Below are 13,023 nucleotides of genomic sequence, written 5' to 3'. Positions count from 1 at the left end.
AGACAGAGATAAACAGAGAAAACAGAAAGACAGGGAGAGACACACACAAAGGCTCAAAATTTAATGTATTTATAGACTATCCTAACTATACCTTGTTTTGTACTTTAAAAAAGAAAATTATTTTAGGTAGCCAAAGCAGAGGATCTGTCTCCAGGGACAGAAAGTAAATATCAAGCTATACATCATTTGTTATTTGACAATTTTAAAAGGTACTTAATTTTCTAAATAATAACTTTGGGAGCCAAGGTAGTGGCTTGACTTGCACAAAGATCATCACTGTTTTTTCATCCCTTAGAAAGTTGATCCTGCCTAAGAAAGTGCCTTTGCACTGGATACCACGTGTTTTGTAGATGATATGAGGGAGGGACTATGGATGATTACCAGCTAAGGAAATAAAGTTAAAAAAAAAAAAAAAAAGGAAACCAGGTAAAACCCACACATTTGACAAGACAAAGTAAAACATCTCACAATAAAAACGTATCCAATCAATGACTTTTTATGATTTCCCATCATGTGTACATGATGCTTGCAGTAAATACTGATCATTATCATGTCTGGGAAACATGTAGCAATCTATTACTAGTTTGCTTCTGCCCTACTTCTTTGTAGACTTGTTTATTCAAGTGTATTGTGAAGGGAGAATAGGATAACAGAGAGTTGATAAGCTTTTAGGCCAATGATCTGTCGCAAAGTAGCCTTGGGCAAACCACTTAACTGTAAAACTCAAACTAGGTTCACTTGAATTTAAGAAATAAATTAATGATAATAACTTGAAGCGTTTCAGAGAAAAAATCTATCTACCCCAATGCCTGGAATATAAATAATAATGGAAATTCATTATATTTTATTTTTCTTCTTTCTGAATGAATTCCTATTGATTCAAGAGCTGTGTTCTGATAAGCATCTCTGGTCTGTGCAAGCTTGGGGTGAGTCTCTTTCCATACCTGGTTGTGTTGGCATGTTAAATGCAGTGACTGAAGTCTGATGTCAAGATGTGGCTCTCATTCTGCACAATATATGGGATGAAATTTCAGTTTTAGTAATGGCAGTACAATCGTCGCATAAAGGTTAAATAAGTCACTGTAAGCCAAACTGATTTCGAAATGGCCCGTAGTACAGTTAAGTCACTCACTACAGTGAGTGTAAGTAAAAGGACACATGAAATACACACCGGGGGATGAAATTGTACTGATAATCCTACCACATGTTTATCACTTAAGATCTATGATCATATTGAATCTACAAACCTTAGAAAAGGAGCCCACATGCAGAAGGGTCTAGGTTACAACTTTAGAACTGTGGTTGGCAGCCAATCTAATTAAAGAAATCCAGGGTAAAGACAAACTCTCTGCGTTAATCACTACCGTTTCTGAAGCCCTGTGTTTGATGTCATTCTCTAAGCAAAACATTCAGAGTCAATAATTACAAGGATATTTCCATATTGGTGTAGGAGGAAAAGTTTGTAATTGTTTCAGTACCCTGAGAGTTACTTCGACATGTCTTGCGAACTTATTTTGTCCTCTCTCTAGAAACTCATACTAGACTTCAACGTAACGGAAAATTCAAAGTCGCCCTTTTGTGAGGGTCAGAAATCCTTTGTATTAACTGTTTGACCCTTTGCTCTTTAAGGTCCTAATGGAGTCTTTTGTGATTCAGTGAAGGGTGTGCTTCTCTATATTGATGTTGTTTACATCGATGGATAAGCCTGAGTAGGGGAAAAAAAAAATTGCGAACGTGAAAGATTCCATTTCCAGACAACATGGAAAGACTGGTAAGTCAAAGAAATCTGAGTTAGGCAGAAAATTCTGCAAGATATCCTGTGAAAGACAGAGGTATGGAAGAAGGAAGGAAGCGAAATACATTTAAGGAAAGACGCGGATTTGTGTCAGAGAAAGGATTCTCTTTGAATGGGACAAGGGATTGCTTGGGGGGATTTCCTGTCCAACCCTTTATTGCCAGGGTCTTTGTGTAGGGCCTGATGCCGCGGGCTCCCCATTGGGCAGTTCCCTAGGGAGAGCAGTCACGAAAAGCTTTTGCGTCTCCCTGGGGCTTGGGATCTCACTTTCTCAGTATCTCTTTCAGGTTGGCAGGAGCATTGAGCCTGACACCTCTTCTGATGGGACGAGCAAGCTCCGTGGTCGCATTAAACACATTATACGCAAGTTCTTGGCTGATGTTATAGAGTCCCGTCCGCTCCTAAGGACTGACCATACTTAATTGCTCTGTGCTTGCTGGCCGCAGCAGAGCCTGGGGACTCCTTTCCCCTAATTCAGAAGTAGCAGCCCAGGGCGGGGAAGAGGGGGTGGGGTGGGGATGGGTGGGAAGGCAGTTGTTTGAGACTGCACAGCGAGGTGGTACCGAGTCGTTGAATGAGGAGCACGGATTCCCCCCACCCCCAGCCGATTGGTACTTCTCATCAGGAAGAAACGCTGAGAGGTGGGAGTGCCTGGCCAGGGAGGCAGGCGGTCCCTACCGCAGGCTGAGGGAGCTCCTTTCCGCCCCTCCGCCTGTTTCCAAGCTTGGGCTCTTTGGAGTGACTGAGCTACGGAGCTCTTCAGGAGCCTGTGAATGAACCCTCCTCCTCCTCTCCCTCCTCCTTCTCGCTGAGTCTCCTCCTCGGCTCTGACGGTACAGTGATATAATGACGGTGGGTGTCACAACCCGCATTTGAACTTGCAGGCGAGCTGCCCCGAGCCTTTCTGGGCGAAGAACTCAAGGAGCGCGGGCGCAGCAGCTGTGAGCATTAGGTGCTGTGGCCAAGCGCTGGGACAAGGATCTGCCGCTACCAGCGCATCCTCTCTCCTCTCCAGCTCTGTCCCGCACTCGCTGCACCCTTCCCCAGGCCACCGCGCTTCCTATGTGATCTTCCGGGGCAACGCGGAGCCCTTTCTCACAGCTCAGCAGTGAATTTCCACCCCGAAAACTGCAGTAAGCCGCCTTTCAAGGTAATCACTTTTCTTTTGTTCCCCCATTTAAAAGAAAGAGGGAAAACTTGTTGGGAAAAGAAAACCGTCCAGCTTAGTAGGGGGAAAGACTCACATTGTAATTGGAAGAGGGCTTTAATTAAAGCCAAGAGGACTAGCTGTAAGGCGAAGTTAGAAAAATGTGCGCACTTTCAAACATGAAGGTAACTTGTTAAAGAGATGAATTCAGATAGACCTTGGTGCTGAAAAAGAGCTAGACAAAAGAAGTCCGGGGTGGGGTAGAGGAAAAGGACAAACCGAATAGGGGGAAGGGATTTTGTAGCGAAATCCTAGAAAAGTCCTGCTATCTTGAGTTGGAGGAATGGAATGGACTCCTCACACCTTGATTTTGTTCTCTTTAAAGTGGTCGAGGCAAAAGTTTGAATGGAGAGTCCCCAAACTTGCCCAAATGCAAGCCCCTGAAACCACCTTAGGGCAGACCACCTGGTTTCCTGGCTCCGTGTGTGTGGTCAGTATCTTTGGTTCCTGGAAAGTCACCTCTGGGCAGCTCCTGACAAGGCAGCAGGATACTTTAGCGGCCCAGGACCTGCACGGACATGACCCTTTCCCCCAACCCCTCAGGCAATGTGGGAGGCTATCTGGCAGGGGTTGGGTAGGGTCCTGGGGCTGCTTTTCTTTGATGACTTGAGGGCTGTCAAAGCTCTCTCACGTTGCCCCTGTGTTCTTTTGTCCTGCGCGTGGTGCTCCCGAGCCAGCCGGGAAGGCGCATTGGATGGGGGTGGGGTTGTTGGAACACCGTAGAGGTCTGGGAGGCTCCTGGGCGGGAAAGCTTTCCCTGAACTGGAGGGGTGTGCAGTATCTCCCCCCTCGCTCTGGAAAACGAAATGAAGGCTTGTCCCCCAATCTTTACTAGCAAACCAGGACCCATAGATTCTCCAGACAAAGGTGGCGTGGAGACTCGAGTTGGGGACCAATTGGTGCAGTCTTCTCGCCTGGATTACAGCAGTCCTCTGTTCCCTTCTGTATCTTCATCCGCTCCCATTTCTCCACTTGAGTTGAGCAACTTTACGGGCTGGTGGAGTGGTTGTGGAGAGTGCGTGCCGGGTTTCCCCGGGGACGCCCTGGCTGAGAAAGTCCTACTGCCCTGAGTAGGCGTGGGCATTGCAGAGACTTCTCTAGTGCCTGCAGACCCGGGACATCCCGGTTGTCTCGGTTTGTTCTCGGTGTCAATGGGCGTGGACTGCTCAGAGGGGTTAGACAGAAGAAATAGTGGTAAGAAAATAATGTCATAGCCTAAACTATTTGCTCTCGGATCCAACTACGTTCGCCTCCGCATGTCCTACGTGTTCTCGGGATCCCGAGGAAAGGGAAAGAAATCTCCCCCGAGGCTGCAGGGCAATACTGCCTCAAGTACACCCACAGTGGAGACTCGCTATCTGTGTTCCCTCATCTTTGTGTCTCTTTCTCAGTCTCCATCTTCTCTGTCTTCTCTTTCCCCTTTCTACCTCCTCTGCGCTTTTGCGTCCCCTCCCCCACGGCTCACAAATGAATGGCTAGTGTGAAGTCCCTTCCGTCTCTGTCCAAGGAGGCAGGCCCAGAGGGAGGAGCAAGGGCGGGGGGTGGGGGGGGGCGGAGGCGGTGCGCTCCTTAAGATCTGCTTGCAGTTGGGTGTTTCGGACTAGCAGAACCCAGATGTCTAGGAATAGGGAGTTTTGTAGTAGGCGTGGGCTCCCCCTGATGGAAGAATTCAGCACAAGCGGAAAATAGGGCCAGAAAACCACTTTCATATCCTTTGGTTCAAAGAGAAGACCCAGTTCTCCTTTAATAGTCAGTTTTCCACTTCAGAATCTGGAAAGTGAGTCTTTGGGGTTTGGAGGAGACAAAAAGAAGGGAATTTGGTCTTCCCCAAAACACGGGCTCCTTTTCTTTCATCCGCGTGGCTTCCCGCGGCGCTCTGGGAGGCGCCTGCAGCTGGGCGGACTCACAACGCTGGTGACAGAGTCAGGTTTGTAGTTTCCTGACGTGCAATTTACTCATCATTAAGAAAAGTAATAAAGGCACTTGCTTTGGCAAATTTCGCTAAGGTCCTTGGTCACAATGCTAGGACTCTGTTCCAGGCTATTGTAAAAGAACCCCCCCTCCCCCCACTCCTCATCCCAAACTTAACTTTCTCAACATCAGGACAGGCGTTGCACATGGAAACTGGGAAGAAGGCGGGCGCCTAGAGGCAGAGGAAAAGAGTTTTTCCACTGGGAAAGAGTGGGACAATGGAGGGTCGGCGGATAAAGAAAAAAGAAAACGAAACAGATGGATGCAATAGCCAGGAGCCGGAAGAACTCGTTTCGAAATTTTGTTCTCACTTTCGTGTCTGTTATGCGGAAAACGATAATGATAGCGAGCGCATCCTTGCCTGGTGCTGGCCTGGGAAGCAGCTACAGAAACAGAGGTGGTCCGGCCCCGCCTACAGCGGAGAGGGGCTAGCCTCCCCAGCCCCTAAACTCACCCTGGTTTGGAGGAGGGGCCCGGCTAGGCACTCCCTTCAGCGCCGGGGGGTTCGCTATTCGCCACGTGGGCTGGAGCTTCAGCTCAGTGCGCGAGACGGGTGTGACTTCCTGGGCTCCCAGACAGCTGCACAGCTGCTCGGGCGAGTCGCTTAGCCTAGGTCTCCAGCGGCTGCGGCCAACTGGGGCGGGGCTGGGCTGAACCCGGGTGGGGCCTCGGCTGGCGTGTCTCCTGAGCTCCAAAGGCTAGCTGAAGCTGGAGCGGATCCAACTTCTATTAAGATGGCACCAAAGACTCAAGTTAAAAGCCGTTAAAATACTGTTTTCTCTTGCTTTTTTGGGGAAGTGATATGCAAGTACAGGGTTTTTGCTTTAAAAGGAGGAAAAGTGATGATTTATTCTAAGTCAAATCTTGGCATGAAAATGAGACAAATTTGCGATTGCTCCATGCATTCGTTTTGAAATACATTTACATTCCTAAAGACCACATTTAGCCAGAGACAAAATTAATTCTGCTGTAATTGAGTATCAACCAGGATCATTAGAGTGGGCAGGAAAGGGCAGGGGGTAGGTGTCTAGCACAAGTTGACCAAATGGCTGATAAAGAGCTGGGTTGGCAGCTGCAGCGTTTAGGGGTTGGGTGGGGGAGGGGAGAGCGCTGCGGTTGGTCTCATGATTTAGACTGGACCCTGCTACTAAGGTCTTCACTGTAAATTCTCCAGCTTCTAATTCGGAAAAGCTAGGTTTTAATGATCCTCTCTCCCACCTTAAATTCTGTTTATAAGTGGTCCATTATCGTGGTTTTTGTTTTTTGTTTTTTTCCTTTCTTCTTCTCTCTAAAAGCTATGGCCTAAATTGTGCTAAGTACTGGTTGGCAACTGTGTCAAACTAAGAAAACATTCACATAAAAGCCTAAAATGAAATGTTCTGGATTTAATAGGAAAACATTAGTGGAAGTATCAGATAGTTGTCTGAGGTGGAGCGGATTACCATTTGTAAGAGGAACATAGCAAGGAGGGGGTCCCAAAGCACCTGAGTTCTAGTTCTGAGTCACAATGTAATAAAGGAATACTTGACAAATTGCATCTGCATGTCCCCACGAATGCTACAAAGGGTTCCAATAGATTCCCAAGCAGTTGAGCAATTACTTCCTCCAGCAGGAAGTCCACAGTCCTTAATCTTCTTGTGGGTGGTAGAAAGGATGGGATTCAAGAGCATCACTTAGAATTTATGTAAGAGTTCAAAGTTTGCTTTTTCTTGGTGGTTTGAAAATTTAAGCCTCTTTATAATAAGTCTTATTTCCTTCCTTAAAAAAAAAAAAGAAAGAGAGAGAGAAAGTTTGAAAAGAATTTCTTCAGGTTAATAGGTATTTATGCAGTCAGGCTTACCCCCTTTCGTGGCTTCTACTAACTGCAGGGAAATCCCTGTGGTATTCCATGCTGCCTCTGTCTATGTATGAGTAACGTTTTGTTTGGGAAGGATATAAAGAGTGAGGAAGGGTATAAAGCTAAATTTGATTAGTGAGGGTGATGCACCCATTGTTCTGTCTCTCTTTACACTGCTAAGCTTAAACACTCTCAGGTTAATGATTGGTCAATAGTGGGGCATTCTGGAGCCCCTGAAAGCACTAAGACTAACTGAATGTCTTCCTCACACATATACTTAAGCTCTTTTATGTTTTTTTTTGTAGACTTTATTCATGGATAGACATCCACAGATTCTGTATTTCAGATGGGATGTGGATCAGAGAAGGGCAGCACTTCTAGACACTCATGTTGCTTTGGGGCAAAAGAATGAATGCTTATACTAGGTGGATTTTTAAAATTTCCTCCACCCACCTAGAGAAATCAGTTAGGGGACAGACAAACACTCATTGTTAGAGGTTTCTTGCTCTGGTCTAGAAAAAATGTGCTGCCTGTTGCAGACATTTGGAATCAGAACAAGGGAGAGTAAAGGCACATGCCTTGACCAAGTTCCATTAGTATTAGTAAATATTGTCCATTTTTATAATCTAGACTTGGTAGATATAAAAGTCTATAAGCACATCTCGGTCACAAAGTTGAATCTACATGAAGTTCTTAGAATTGGATGTGATGGAATAGTTTTCTTTCTGTGGTCAGTACATAAGATCTTTGTTAAAGGTGTGTATTCTATAATCCAAAACTCTTTTCACCCACCTGTTATATATGCTATATTCAGATGTATATAAATATAGAATGCTTACCAGAAACTACTTACTCTCAGTGCCAGAGAGAGCCTCGGTGATAGGGAGTGTGCAATAGTGTGCACTGCTTTAGCAGAGGGCTGGGGTTTGGTCCCATGCTGAGCTACCCACAATCATCTTAAACTCCAGCTGCAGAGGGATCTGACACCTCTGACCTTTGGAGACACCTGCAGTCACATGAGCACATCCTCATTAAGTTATGGTTCCAACCTGGCCTGAGATAAAGTGGACTAACCACTACATTGGTAATCAGAAGTTTTGTGTGAGATGTTCTAGCTGGGAAAGCAAGTTAAATGGGCCTCTGCTATCATCACTTGTTAAATGGATTCCTTTATAAAGTTTAAAAGACTAAATTAAATACCCATGAAAAGGCTTGGAGAAATGGAAAACTAGATACTAGTGTGTTATGCCTAATGCAAATTTAAACCTAGAAAAAAAACTGGGCAGAGTTAAAAATTAATAGTGTTGCAGAAAAATATGCTTTTGAATCCTGTGAGGAAAATTAGTTCATCTTTGATCATAGTTATAGAAGAAATAGTCACAAGCAGCTGGAGAGGTGGCTCCGTGGTTCAGGGCGCTTATTCTTGCAGAGGACTTTGGTTCAGTTTCCAACCAACATGCTGGATCATAACCATCTGTAACTCAAGTTTCAGGGGATCAGATGCCTTCTTTTGACCTCCTTGAACACCAGGTGTATGCACATGGTGCCTGTACATGCACACGCACGCACACACGTGCATGCAAGTAAACTACTCATATATAAAACAAAATAAATCTTTTTTTAAAGTTACCAAAATATCGACAATACACTTTATCATTGCTCTCATCAATCAGACAAGGAAGACAGTTTGTGAAACATGCTGGTTGGGTTGTAGAGAACTGAAGTTATAAATGATTACCAGAACTTTAGTAAGTTTTCCTTCAGAAATAATTTAGCAAACTATTTTTCAATTTAGCAACAAATGATACAAAAGTTGTGCATATTCTTTCATCTAGATATTCTACTGTAGACACTATAGAAGTGATGGTACAAATACCACTCAAGATAAATGCACAAGGATTTTTCTGCAGGGGTGTTTTATTGATAGAGTAGTCTATTGTACAAGGAACAAGGAGAGTCTGGGATCTTTCTAGACCCTAGATCTCCTTGACCTTTCAGCCTTCCTGTTTCCTTCAGCCTGTACAATGCTGGGATTGCAGGTGTGACCTACTACATATGGATTGAAGCACAATTAGCTTGAAACCATCCTAAAGATGCATCCCAGGGAACTTGCTGAGTAAACACTTCTACTCTTCCCATGAAAATTCTATGTGCGGGATTGGGAATGCATGGTTTAGGTGACGAGAACAAAAGACCAATGTGCAGACAGAATGTATCTTGTGACCTCATATAATACACATTCATCCTTATACACACAGACAGCTACTGAATGTCCTGGGCATTGGAGAACAAGAAGTAAGAAAATATTAGATGTTCTCTCTTGAGGCATCTATGTTGGCTAAAAGAGAATCATAATTTCTGAATACATAAGAAAATTGGTGATGTGCGTCCCAGTGAAAACAGAGAATGAAGGAGATAGAGTAAGGAAATGAGAGCTCACAGGGAGCAGAGTATTAAGGGACATCACTAAAAGCTTAACTGAGCATTGGTTCGGGAATCCAGGTGTAGGCTGTGATGTATCCATGTGGTACACTTACTCCTGTGAAGTCTAAACCATAAGGCTCCTCTCAGAGATTCTTCTTGAAATAATGAACTAATAAGTAGTATAGTATAACATATAATGCATACTATATCTAATTTGTAATGGAGGTATTTAAAATAACCAGTGGTTCAGAACAACTAATTGTCAGGATGGTAAACAAAACCACTGTGTCTTTGTCCTTAAGTTAGCCCTCGCTCCTCTAGGCTTCCCCGAGAACGAGGGGGAATACTAAATATCTGTTTAATAGAACCCTGGCAGCCCATCCTTGATGTGACATGCCCCTCTTCTCTGCAGACATTTCACAGGGCTACAAGTTCTGTTGATCTTGTCTTTTGTCTCCCTGGAAACTAAACAGCTGCAGTCAGCTGGGCCTTGATTGTTTGCTGACTTTTTCCGATTCTTGACTTTCCTGAAGTATATGGCTAAATATAGGGACTTCTGGCTCTCTTATCGCCTCAGTCTTTCCATGTACAGAGATTTGTTATCACTAACAGACCACCCTTACAAGACAGACCTTCTACAGCAGAACAGAAATGGGGGTGGGAAGCATGCTAGAAACATTTGTCATTTAGTAGGACCCAATGCAGAGAAGAAGTGGTGTAGCTTAATTAAAAACATGGGTAAGGATCTCATAAAACTGAAAAAAAAAAAAGGAAATGTCTATCCACATATATTCATGATGGAGCAACAAAAATACAGCTCTGAGACATCCAGTGTCTGGGACAGCTCCCTGACGTATTTTATATTTACCAAAGCCATAACCAATCATCCTTCAGCTTGAATGTAGCATAGATGCTGAGGGTCAGGCATGAGCAGACGTAGAGAAGATGCTAGCTGGAGCTCCAGTGACCTCCATCACAAAAAGCTCCAGTTGGGAGAGCCCCGTGTGCTTACCGTTGGAGACTGGACAGTTGGAATACAGATTTATCATTGCATCTTCCAGTTCAGTTTCTAAGGAAGTTGGAGACCTGGGACTTAGTCTTGTATTTATGTTGCAGCAGGCACTTTTTTTTCTTTTATAACATACCAATGCATTCAAAACATATTTAATCTCTATGTTTTTAATGTGCTTGCTTCATACCTTCTTTTAGGTTTTATGGTAGGCTCTCTGCAGGTGAGAATACTTACTATAGAGATGAAGACAAACTTTTCTCTTTAATTGAGAAAAAATAAAGATAAACTATAAGGATTAAGCATGGTATCTAGAGAGGTGGGTTTTTGAGAATTTGCCCTTGATAGAAATGAGAATGGAGAAGATATATATTCCAGAGTCATGGTCACACCATTTTACTTTGGTATTGTAATATTTGACTTTCTGAATATCGACATATGTCCAATATTATTATTAGCCAATATTGATATTTAAATAGGCTGTTACATATGTACTCCAAATCTCAGTTAGCCCTACAGACATATTAACATTCATAATGATTTACCGATCTTTCAAAGTGGAAATATTGATCATGCATTTGGTTTACTAACCGTCTCAAGGGCATTGAATCTAGCACCATAAAATATTGTGGCATTAGTGAGTGACTCTGTCTTCTAGACCCCTACTATTTTTATAGTGGATATAAAGCATATTTTACTACATTTATTTATTGTTTATGGGTGAAGTCAAAGGACAACTTGAGGAAGTCAGTTCTCTCCTACCAAGTAGTTCTTAGGAACCAAACTCAAGTCATCAGGCTTGAAGCAAGGGCCTTTCCCCACTGAGCCATGTCTCTGGCCAGTAAAACACATTGTAAAGTAATCATTAAAAGCAAAAAGAAGTTATGGCAGTTTATTACAAACTAAAATTATATACTGCTATTATAAAGGTAACCCAAAGAATGACATAGGGCTTCAAATTCTTTTATTGTTAGTGATCTGAGCTCTAGCCATATAGGAAGGCTGAGTTACTAATTTTAATTATAACCAGTAATTAGTGACTAGTTTAGATATGCATGGACATATTTCATGTGCATTATCCCCAGGTCTGTCAATCATTTCTACATTTATTTTCATCCTTAAATAACTAGAGAAACAAATTTTAGAGAGGCATATTCATTTACTTATAATCTGAGGGTTTAAGTAGAAAGTGTAGAATTTGAATTTAAACCTGTTTAACAGTGTAATCCAGACATTAAAAAGAATACATTATAACGTTATAAAGGTTTCCTGGGGAACAAATGAAGAAAAATGAAAAAGAAAAAAAAACACTTTTTCTTTAAATAAACAAAGAATTCATTATTTAAAAGTATGATTAATAGAAGTTTTCCTATCTAGTTTGAATTAATATTCAAGGATTAATCATATTTAATGATTTTATGACTCAATATTCTTCTTGCCTATGAAATTAATGTCTTATTAATTTCATTAACTAATTGCCATTAAGAAAGATGTATAGTCACAGACCTACAAGCCATAACCTATTGTTGTATTGCTTTATAAGAAATCCAGAAATGCTATGAGGTTCCCAGTTAATGGTTAATGCAGTCTAGTGGCATGCTATTGTGATTGCGTGATGAGTCCATTTAGATGCCAAGGTTAATTAAGAATCCTCAGTACATCTTCCTCTCTGAATTATCAGTTGACCCAAGGATGGCAAAGGTGAGATATGTGGCATATTAAGCTTAAAATGTCATTTTAGGAAATACCTCAAATTACAGTATTCTATAGTTTGCTTGAGTATGGTTGTAGCATTTTTTTTTTGAGATTTATAAAGTAACACCAGAATATTATTAAAGAAAAATGAGTAGCTGTCATAGGATGTTAATTTTTATTTGAGCACAAACTGGACTTGTGTTCTTTCAACATTTACTTATTCCAGTCCAGGTTTCCTAGGTAATACAGAATTTGTTTTCTAAGGAAGGCACAGGGAGCTCTTTAGAGTACCAGCTTACGTATGAGCCAGTGAAGGCATCTTTGGATGTAACAAAACATTCTTGAATTTATTCAAACCATAATATGCCTGTGAATTTGCTTCCAAGACTATAATAAAAAAAACCTAGACAATCAACTTATATTTAGTGCGATTTCTTTGGCTGTACCGTTTTGGAGGTTAAAGTACTTGACTGATTGGCTTAGTTTAAGGGCCTGTGGCCAGGTAGCATGTCATGCCTGGGAACATGTGGTGGAATGTGCTGCTCATGGGAAGCCAGTGGAAAGGCAAACAGAGAGAGGAAGAGATCCGCATCCCACATTCCCTTTGAGAACACATCATTGACGACTCAAGAATTCCCACTAGGCACCATCTCTGTAAATTTATCCAACTACAGGGAAGCCAAGTTGAGGCCCAAACCTTCAAAGCATGGGTCATTGAGAGACATCTAAATCCAATCAGTAACAACCCCACCCCACCCCCAAGCCTGGTGCTTATTCTTACTAGGATGGTTTCTACAAATCTAGACTTGGAAGGTTCCATTTTGTGACTCAGATGGTTAAACACCTTTCCCAAAGCACATAGTAAATTAGTAGCCAATCCAAGGTCAGTGTTTCTTGACTTTCAGTGTATCTTCGTTCACTGTTTACTCTTGAGACTTAAACGCTGTTGAGAGCTTTAAAACTGGTTACTTTGTAATTACCAGCTCTTTAGGATACATTGGTTTTGTTTGTTCAGCCAGAGAGACAGTTAGAGGTGTTTGTGCGCCTGCATCAATAGCCTTCCAAAGGCCCAATTCTTGCTGCTG

General features: G+C 42.6%; 1 protein-coding gene and 1 long non-coding RNA gene across 7 annotated transcripts in view; one reads left to right on the top strand and one right to left on the bottom strand.

Moving 5' to 3' along the window:
- The window catches only part of Gm4117, a 57,074-nt gene extending 45,753 nt beyond the window's left edge, over positions 1-11,321 (bottom strand). The window contains exon 1 of the long non-coding RNA XR_003950663.1: positions 5,428-11,321. This is a non-coding gene — a long non-coding RNA (predicted gene 4117). The remainder of the gene's footprint in view (positions 1-5,427) is intronic.
- Positions 1,991-13,023, top strand: part of Vcan (versican) — an 87,719-nt gene continuing 76,686 nt past the window's right edge. For 5 of the 6 annotated variants that reach the window (NM_001134475.1, NM_019389.2, NM_001134474.1 and 2 more), the window contains exon 1: positions 2,506-2,945. The gene's annotated coding sequence lies outside the window, so the exon portion shown is untranslated. Of the gene's footprint in view, positions 2,946-13,023 lie in introns of all 6 variants that reach the window. The other variant, XM_011244470.2, reaches the window with a different exon arrangement.

Source organism: Mus musculus, chromosome 13 (genome assembly GCF_000001635.26).
Source record: "Mus musculus strain C57BL/6J chromosome 13, GRCm38.p6 C57BL/6J".
Lineage (NCBI taxonomy): Eukaryota > Metazoa > Chordata > Mammalia > Rodentia > Muridae > Mus > Mus musculus.
The sequence above is the reverse complement of the archived record's forward strand: the minus strand, read 5'-3'. Positions and strand labels throughout refer to the sequence as shown.